Genomic DNA, 9,825 nt, shown 5'->3' on the forward strand with positions numbered 1-9,825 from the left:
AAGAAACAGCACTGCAGTATTGTCGGGGAGCAAGGTGAGGGCCTTCCTTCCTCTTTGAGGGTCAGTTGTCAGTCTGGGGCCACACTGCTTCCAGAAGGGCACAGAACTGGAAACCTTTAACGATGGTTAAAAAATCTGACAGCTCCTGCTCTGTTGCCTGCCACTGCTGCCTGAGCCCGAGTGGTTCACTGCGACCTGAAGACAGATTCCAGATGCTGGAAACTCGTGCCTCCAATCCCAGATGCTAGGTCCAGCAAAGACTCCATGGTTCTGGCCTATGGTGGTGGCCTGGACACCTCCTGCATCCTCGTGTGGGTGAAGGAACAAGGCTATGATGTCATTGCCTACCTGGCCAACACTGGCCAGAAGGAAGACTTCGAGGAAGCCAGGAAGAAGGCACTGAAACTTGGGGCCAAAAAGGTGTTCATTGAGGATGTCATCAGGGAGTTCATGGAGGAGTTCACCTGGCCGGCCATCCAGTCCAGCACACTGTATGAGGACTGCTACCTCCTGGGCACCTCTCTCGCCAGGCCCTGCATTGCCAGCAAACAAGTGGAAATCTCCCAGCAGGAGGGGGTGTCCCACGGCGCCACGGGTAAGAGGAACGATGAGGTCCTGTTTGAGCTCACCTAGTACTCGCTCGTCCCTCAGATAAAGTCATTGCTCCCTGGAGGATGCCCGAGTTCTACAACCGGTTCAAGGGCCGTAATGACCTGATGGAATACGCAAAGCAACACGGGATTCCTATTCCGGTCACTCCCAAGAACCCGTGGAGCATGGACGAGAACCTCATGCACATCAGCTACGAGGCTGGAATCTTGGAGAACCCCAAGAACCAAGTGCCTCCGGGTCTCTACACGAAGACCTAGGAACCGGCCAAAGCCCCCAACACCCGTGATGTCCTCGAGATCGAGTTAAAAAAGGGGTCCCCATGAAGGTGACCAACGTCAAGGATGGCTTCACCCCTCAGACCTCCTTGGAGTTCTTCGTGTACCTGAACGAAGTCGCGGACAAACACGGTGTGGGCTGTACCGACATCGTGGAGAACTGCTTCACTGGAATGAAGTCCCGAGGTATCTATGAGACCCTAGCAGGCACCATCCTTTACCACACTCATTTAGACATCGAGGCCTTCACCATGGACTGGGAGGTGTGCAAAATCAAACAAGGTCTGGGCTTGAAATTTGCTGAGCTGGTGTACACCGGTTTCTGGCAGAGCCCTGAGTGTGAATTTGTCCGCCACTGCATCGCCAAGTCCTAGGAGCAAGTGGAAGGGAAAGCGCACGTGTCCGTCCTCAAGGGCCAGGTGTACATCCTTGACTGGGAGTCCTCACTGTCTCCCTACAACGAGGAGCCGGTGAGCATGAACGTGCAGGGTGATTATGAGCCAATTGATGCCACCGGGTTCATCAACATCAATTCCCTCAGGCTGAAGGAATAGGAATATCATTGTCTCCAGAGCAAGGTCACTGTCAAATAGACCCCTGTACAACAAGGAGCTGGGGCCTCCTCAATTTGCAGATCCCCCAAGTACAGGCGCTAATTGTTGTGATCATTTGTAATTGTGACTTGTTCTTCCCGGCTGGCAGCGTAGTGGGGCTACCAGGCCCCAGCTTTGTTCCCTGGTTCCCGGAAGCTTGCAAACATCGTCATTGAAGGGAAGGGTGGGAGGCAGCTGTGGTGGGTAGCTATAAAATGACAATTAAAAGATACATTAGTAAAAAAAACAAATTGCTCTGAAAACGAGTCTACTGGGCAGTAACATTCACATTTCTGAAATTAATGCATACTCTATTTGCATTTTCTCTTTTTCCTGTCTCCACCTGTCTTTGACAATTAGTAAATAAATCCCTAAACCTTATAAATATTATTTTGGGCTAGCCATGGTTGCACCATCATGCCTGTAATCCCAAAACTTTGGGAGATAGTGGGGAGAGGACTGCTCGAGCCCATGAGTTCAAGACCAGCCTGGACAACATAGTGGGACTCTATCTCTACAAAATATCAAAAAATTAGCTGGGTGTGGTGGCACACACCTATAGTCTAGCTACTCAGGAAGCTGAGGTGGGAGGATGGTTTGAGCCCAGGTGTTTGAGGCTGCAGTAAGCTGTGAACACACCCCACTCCAGCCTGGGTGACAGAACAAGACCCTGTCTAAAAAAAAAAAAAAAAAAGGAAGGTACCACATTAGTTATATGTGTTATGTTAAAAAGAAATATTTGTCCTTTACTTATGAATTAATGATTAAGCAAACTGTAGGTATATCCATACAATGAGATATGACTCCGCAATTAAAACGAATGAACTGATGCATTCAACCACATGGATTATTCTCAAATGCATTATCCTAAGTGAAAGAAGCCAGACTCAAAAGCCTACACACTGTATGATACCACTCATAAGACAGTCTGGAAAAGACAAAACTATTAGGACAGAAAGTGAATCATTGGTTGCCAAGGGCTGGTTACAGAGGTTGACTACAGAGGCATGAGGAAGCTTTTTTCATATGGATGTAACTCTTCTGTATCTTGATTGTGGTGGTGGTTACACTACTGTATACATTTGGTAAAACTGGTAGAATGCACTAAAAAGGGCGAATTTTACTCCATGTAAATTATACCTAAAAACAAATGTATCTAATCCCATCAAATTGATGGGTTCATTTCTACATAGTTACAGACCATTTTTTAAGTTTAATGTTTATCTTTCCCCTGGCACCAACATTCTCTTATAAACTAATTACTTGATCTGAAGCATTAAGGAATTTAGGATTGTTTCGTGTAATAGGGTAGATTTCAATCTCGTCTCTCACTGACTCAGACTATAGACAAACTCCTCAGCTAAATGTTGGGACCCTCCACAGTCTTGTCACATTTGCCACAACTTTAATTTCCTTTTTTAAAAATCTTTAAAAAAATTTTTTTAATTCTATAGGTTTTTTGGGAACAGGTGGGATTTGATTACATAAGTAAGTTCTTTAGTGGTGATTTGTGAGATTTTGACCCATCAATCGAGCAGTATACACTGAACCCAATTTGTAGTCTTTTATCCCTCACCCCCTTCCCACCCTTTCCCTCTGAATCCCCAAAGTTCTTTGTGTCTTTCTTATGCCTTTGCATCCTCATAGCTTAGCTCCTACTTATGAGTGAGAACATACAATGTTTGGTTTTCCATTCTTGAGTTACTTCACTTAGAATAATAGTCTCCAATCTCACCCAGGTCACTGTGAATGCCATTAAGTCATTCCTTTTTACAGCTGAGTAGTATTCCATCGTGTATGTATACCACAATTTCTTTATCCACTCATTTATCGATGGGCATTTGGGTGCCACAACCTTAATTTCTATAATCCCCTTGCATCATCTTTCTTCTTAGACAGAGCTGGTCTCCTCACTGCCTCTGGCACTCAAAGCTCATACTTTTTTCATATAGTCACCCTGTCCAGAAATGCATTCCTTCTCCCTTTCTTCTTCCTCCTCCTCATCTCACTTCTATCATCAATAAATACTCACGAAATGAGCACTGTCCTATATGCAAAGGAAACAAAGATTAAACTAGCTGGATGCAGTGGCTCACGCCTGTAATCCTAGCACTTTGGGAGGCTGAGGTGGGTGGATCACCTGAGGTCAGGAGTTCGAGACCAGCCTGGGCAACATAGTGAAACCCCCATCTCTACTAAAAATACAAAAAAAATTAGCCAGGCATGGTAGTGGGCACCTGTTGTCCCAGCTACTTGGGAGGCTGAGGCAGGAGAATCACTTGAACCCAGAAGGTGGAGGTTGCCGTGAGCCAAGATCACGCCACTGCACTCCAGCCTGCGCAACAGAGAGAGATTCCGTCTAAAAAAAAAAAAAAGAAAAAAAGAAAAAAAAAGAAAAAAATTAAACTAGACACGAACCTTGTCCCCAAAGAGCTTCCAGGAAATAGGACTTATAACAGCATGTTAAAAGTTGTTTTGACAATATTATTTTGACAATATTATTTGTGAATTTTATTTTCTTTTATCTCATTGGGGCTATCTAATTTTGGACATTGAATACCTGTTTGGTAATAAGAGGGGAAGGCAGAGATTAAGGACTAATAAATGGTTTGGACTAGAGGTTGTCAGACTTTTGGAAGTGACAACTAGACATTAGGATATCAAAAATCAGAAATTGCCAGTATCAGAAAGGAACTGGTGGGTGGAGATACCTTGTGGAATCTCATTACAAATGGCAGATACATCCATCTTAATCTATGTTGATGCTCTCATTCACAGTAAGAATCAGGATGAATATCACATTGACTTATTGGATAGCACAGGGAAAATTTACTCTTGGAGAAGCCTAATTAATTGCAATGAGCAGATTCTGGGAGGAAAAATATAACATATCTCAGGAAGGCTCCTGTGTGTTTTATTTCAAATCCTGCTTAGTTCTGTTTTCATTCTCTAACTAAGTCAGGAGGATCTTTTGGCTAAGGGAAAAGTGTTCTTTTTTTTCTTGCACAATTTTCACTAACACATAAGGAGACATTCTACTTGTTTATTACAAATGACTTACTTGGTTTATTATTCCAACAATAGCAAATTAACATTGTCCAGAAAAACCTTTAATACTAGCTGATTTTTAATAAGACATATTGTGATACATAATACTGGAAATAATTTTTAAAGTAAAGAACAATACAAATGAGACATAAAAATATCCTGTAATCCCACTATCCAGATATAACTATTAATATTTTGAAGTATGACTTCCTAGTCTTTTGTTTATCTACATATTATATATAATAGCTGGGATCATAGCATATATTCAGTTTTGGTAGTCTTCTTTCAATTAATGTAATATAAAAATATCCCCATGATAACAAGAATTCTTCAAAAAACTGGATTTTTAATATGGTAGCTATAGTATATCATCATACTTATTGACATCTTTTTCTTTTTTCTTTTTCTTTCTTTCTTTCTTTATTATTATTATTATTTTTTGAGACAGAGTCTTGCTCTGTTGCCCAGGCTGGAATGCAGTGGCGCGATCTTGGCTCACTACAACCTCCACCTGCCGGGTCCAAGTGATTCTCCTGCCTCAGCCTCCCGAGTAGCCGGGACTACAGGCACGTGCCACCGCGCCCGGCTAATTTTTTGTATTTTTAGTAGAGAGGGGGTTTTTTACCATGTTAGCTAGGATGGTCTCGATCTCCTGACCTCGTGATCCACCCGCCTCAGCCTCCCAGAGTGCTGGGATTACAGGCGTGAGCCACCGCACCCGGCCAACATCTCTTTCTAACTTTTCACTAGAATTAATATCTTTATACAATTATTAGCTATGTTCCTGATTATTTTCGTAGAAAAGACTGCTTTATGTTTGATCCTAGAGTATAAATCAAAGGGCATACATTTTTTAAGGCTCCTAATACATATTGCTAAATCGCCTTCCTTGAGAGTGGTAATAATTTCTCCTGAGAACATTATAGTATGCCTGCTTTCTTAACAACTATGCCACATATTAGAGTATTTATGTTAAAAACATATGCATTTGTCAAATGTGGGACCATCTGGGCATCAACAAGAATAATGCTTGCAATGGATTAAAATACATCAAATATAAAAATCTATGAATTCCTAATGAAACACAAAACATCACTGCTCACCTTTGAAGGTTGCCAGGACACTAATTTGTTATTCTAAATATATATTTTAAAGAGATTGATCACATATTTGTTCTTTCTTTCCTGTTTGAACTGTATTTCAAGCTAACTAAATAGATGATGAGAAAATCCCAGCTAATAGGTATATGAGTAACAATAAAACTTATACCATCACTATTTTGCAGTCCTCATGAAACAATGGATGGAGACAATGATCATCAATAGATGTCCAAACTCTCAATGAAAGGTTGTTGGGGAACTTTATAATAGAGGATTCCAACTGACATTACCTGTACCCACAAATCAATCTTAATATCATAAGTGGGACAGCTAGGCACGTGCTTCAGGATTTGATTAATATAGCATCATAGAGTATCACTTATTATATTGCCAAAAATAGAACTGGGATTTAATCAAATCAAATCTAATCTAGATCTTACTACTAGTTTATAGGAAATGCAAGGAATAGCAACAAGTTAGACAGTACTGGAGGAAGCAATTAGCGCAAACCAAAATGGAAAATTCTACAGGCCAAGTGATAATTTTTTTAAATAAATAAATACATTGTGTTTGTTGGAAGGGGTGAGGAGTATAATCAAACAATTGGTTAAGGAGAGTTCTATATAGAAAAAACATCTGCTTTTAAAAAATGGAGAAAGAAAAACTGGATAATAAAGTCTTATTTATTACGTATTTGAAATCTAATAGTATTCAACGAATATCATATACAAACTCTTTTTTGGTGGTAGATTATTCTGTATATGAGCGGGTTTGCTGCTGTCAAAATTTAAAACTTTTTTTTATGTTTCTGATTTTCCAAGAGGAACATATTTCAGTTTGCTCTTTTCATGTAAAGCATTAGGAAGAAGTCTTCTGAGCTAGCCAAGATACTACGTTTGAAATTGCAAGGTCAATTCAGGCACTCTGGGTAGTAACCATCAGGTGGCGCTGCTTTACAGCTTTTCTAAACCCAACATGAAACACTTCAGACTTTGAAATAAGCAAGGAGGTAAGAGCAGCCACAGGAAACTGATACAGTCACTAAATACTTAAGCTCAATGCTATGGCTTTCCTAGGTGATAGTACGAAATTACTTGTATTTCTATGTTCATCCTACCTGTTGTCATCCCTCAGTACTTAGAGATTTTAAGCAGAAACGTGTTTTAACTATTCTACTAAGAACCAAAATATCAATTTTGAACTTTCAAGAGAATATTTCTGTCATAGGGGTCCTAAAGACTTTACAGAACTTTCCGTTTTCCTTTTGAAACCAATGCAAGCCCACTGGGCTGTGCCAGGGTCCACACTCCCTCACTTTGCTGATTCCTGCACTCCCATCTGTCGAAAAACCGTTGTGAGCTAACCTGAGCTCCCACACCTCAGCTACCACTCTCCTGGGTTAAAACACAAGAACAGTGAATCACAACCTGGCCCTCTGGGCGTTTACCACTTGGTTACTCCTGAACAAATTAGAGAACAAGTAAGAACTAAAACTGAAGGGCACTGCATAGGGGTGATAGGCGTGGCCAGGTGAGACCAGAGGGCCGGAAGGACTTTGTGGAAGAGAGGACACCTGAATTAAGTCTTAAAGAAATGGGTTGATTTGAATACATACCAAAAGCAAGAAAATCTGGGGAGCATCAGCAAATGTGTGCATAAACTGCGAACTCAAAGCCTGTAAGCAGACAACAGAAAAAAGCAGGCAATCTAAATGTAAGGCAGTAAAGAATGGGGAGGACTGTGGCAAACAACCGAGCTTTTGCTTGGCCTAAATGGCATTTATGCCATTTTTCTTTTGAGACAGAGTCTGTCACCCAGGCTGGAGTGCAGTGGCGCAATCTCAGTTCAGTGCAACCTCCGCCTCCTGGGTTCAAGTGATTTTTGTGCCTCATCCTCCCAAGTAACAGGGATTAGCTGGCTAATTTTTGTATTTTTAGTAGAGATGGGGTTTCACCATGTTGGCCAGGCTGGTCTTGAACTCCTGACCTCAGGTGATCCACCCGTCTCAGCCTCCCAAAGTGTTGGGATTACAGGCGTGAGCCACCGCGCCAGTGCCATTTCTTTTAACACTGTTCCAGTCCCTACCTCCCCACAAAGTGCCTGCCAGCTGGCTGCATGCTGGTTTGCAATCTCTGGAAGAGTCTGGCTACTTTCTTTAGATTTTTTGTTTCCCTATGTTATCAATTTACCATGTCTAAGTGAAGCACCCAGAACGTGAATCCCCAAGAAGATATATACAATGAGAGGATCTTTCTCCCTAGGTTTTATTCCCGGAATTTTTTAGAAACCCAGAACTAAAATTGGAATTAATAAATTTTTCTAATTATGAGATAGAAAAGCAGACGTAACAAGAGTTTGAAATTTTAATGTCAGAGCTTTTTTGATGAATGTTCATAATTATAGCAAGGGAAAAAGTGATGAGTCAGTTGAGGGAACTTTATTATCATCAGACACAAGACTTTTATCGTGTGTTGCTTGTGACGCTAACTCCATCTCTAGTTACTTAATGTTCCCAGATTCGTGACTATTTAGTCATTCAAAGATCAAACACTTCATTTTCCTTCCTTCTCTTTCCTCTTAGGTGTTTCAGCAGCAATTAAGTCATGCTGTGGAATGCTTAAGTGCAGTAACAAATGTCACGAAAACTGAACATACAGCTAATTTTACTTCTCATGAATAGAGTTCCTGTGGTTTCACTTCAAGACTAATGGAGGGGATGCATTCCATCCTTATTCTCTACTTTAAATCGCTGAGATTAGCTTCAGGGATCCAGCTTCCATTCAGCCTAAATTTTTCAACATTGTGGGCTTATTCCATATAGTTCTGATCTATTGTTGATGCCCTAGGCTTCAGGAACTACTGGAATGAATTGTTATTTTTTATTCATTTTTAGAATTGCATTTTTAGGTCTGGGAGCGGTGGCTTACGCCTTAATCCCAGCACTTTGGGAGCCTGAGGCGGGTGGATCACCTAAGGTCAGGAGTTTGAGACCAGCCTGGCCAACATAGTAAAACCCCTGTGTCGACTAAAAATACAAAAAAATTAGTTAGGCATGATGGCGCATGCCTGTAATCCCAGCTACTCGGGAAGCTGAGGCAGGAGAATGGCTTGGACCTGGGAGGTGGAGGTTGCAGTGAGCCGAGATCACACCATTGCACTCCAGCCTGGGTGACAGAGCGAGACTCTGTCAAAAAACAAACAAACAAACAAACAACAACAACAAAAAAAAAACCCTGCATTTTTAAGGGAAGGCTTTCCAACCATGATTAACTTCATTTTCTGTAGGTCCATGAAAGACCTCCTCCTCCTTCTCTACCTCCCTCTACAATATATGAGTATCCTCTCCACTTCCCTCTACAATATGTGAGTATCCTACAAAACCTCCATGAAAAGCTAAAGAAATATACTTTGGGAGGAATAAGCAGGAGAGGGACTTCCTTTATTTCCCAATTACTATAATACTATTTGGCATCAGTTAGTAAACAGGGTTTGAAAAGGAAATGAGGATTTGGTAAAAGTGACTGAATTGTCCCACAGTTTATACAGAATCAGGAGGATCCTATGAATTTCCCACTGGGTTAAAAATATGACACAATCCAAGGAGACAGCATACCCAGGAGAGCCGTGTAGACGGTCATAAACACCGTTTCACCAGGCTGCACAGATGATGCCGCTCTTCCCTTCACTTCCCATCCTGTCGAAAAGGTTTTGTTATTTTGTGCTCATTTCAGAAGCTGATGTGTAAATGGTGTGTACGTCTGTTGCCATGACAACCCAGCAGCAATTGGCCTGGGCTTCTTACCAGAGTACAAATGTGCTCTTGATACGATGCTTATCAGACTTTGCCAGACAATTTTCCCTCCTGGATTCACACAAAAGGTTTCGAAGACTCCTAACTGCATTTAGAGGAGAGACAGGCTGAAATTTCGCACTTGGCTCACATGAATGATGAAGCTCTAAAGCTCTGATCCCCTGCTGAAGTCATCGTGTTCTAGTCTATCATTTCAGTACACTGGGGGCAACTCTGTATAATTAAAGAGGACCAAGTATAAACGCAGCAAAAAAATCTTGCTGGTTAACGGAACTGGGCTTTTGTTGATGTTTCATGTGACACATAACTATCTCTGCATTTAATAAAAGGTCACTGTGACTGCTTGTGTTCTTATTCCTATTTTGGCTTGTCAAATTTGTGTGTAG

General features: G+C 41.4%; 1 pseudogene; it reads left to right on the forward strand.

Moving 5' to 3' along the window:
• Positions 1 to 264: 264 nt before the first annotated feature.
• LOC129473290 (argininosuccinate synthase-like) lies at positions 265 to 1,731 on the forward strand (annotated as a pseudogene).
• Positions 1,732 to 9,825: the final 8,094 nt, after the last annotated feature.

This window comes from Symphalangus syndactylus, chromosome 23, assembly GCF_028878055.3.
Source record: "Symphalangus syndactylus isolate Jambi chromosome 23, NHGRI_mSymSyn1-v2.1_pri, whole genome shotgun sequence".
NCBI lineage: Eukaryota > Metazoa > Chordata > Mammalia > Primates > Hylobatidae > Symphalangus > Symphalangus syndactylus.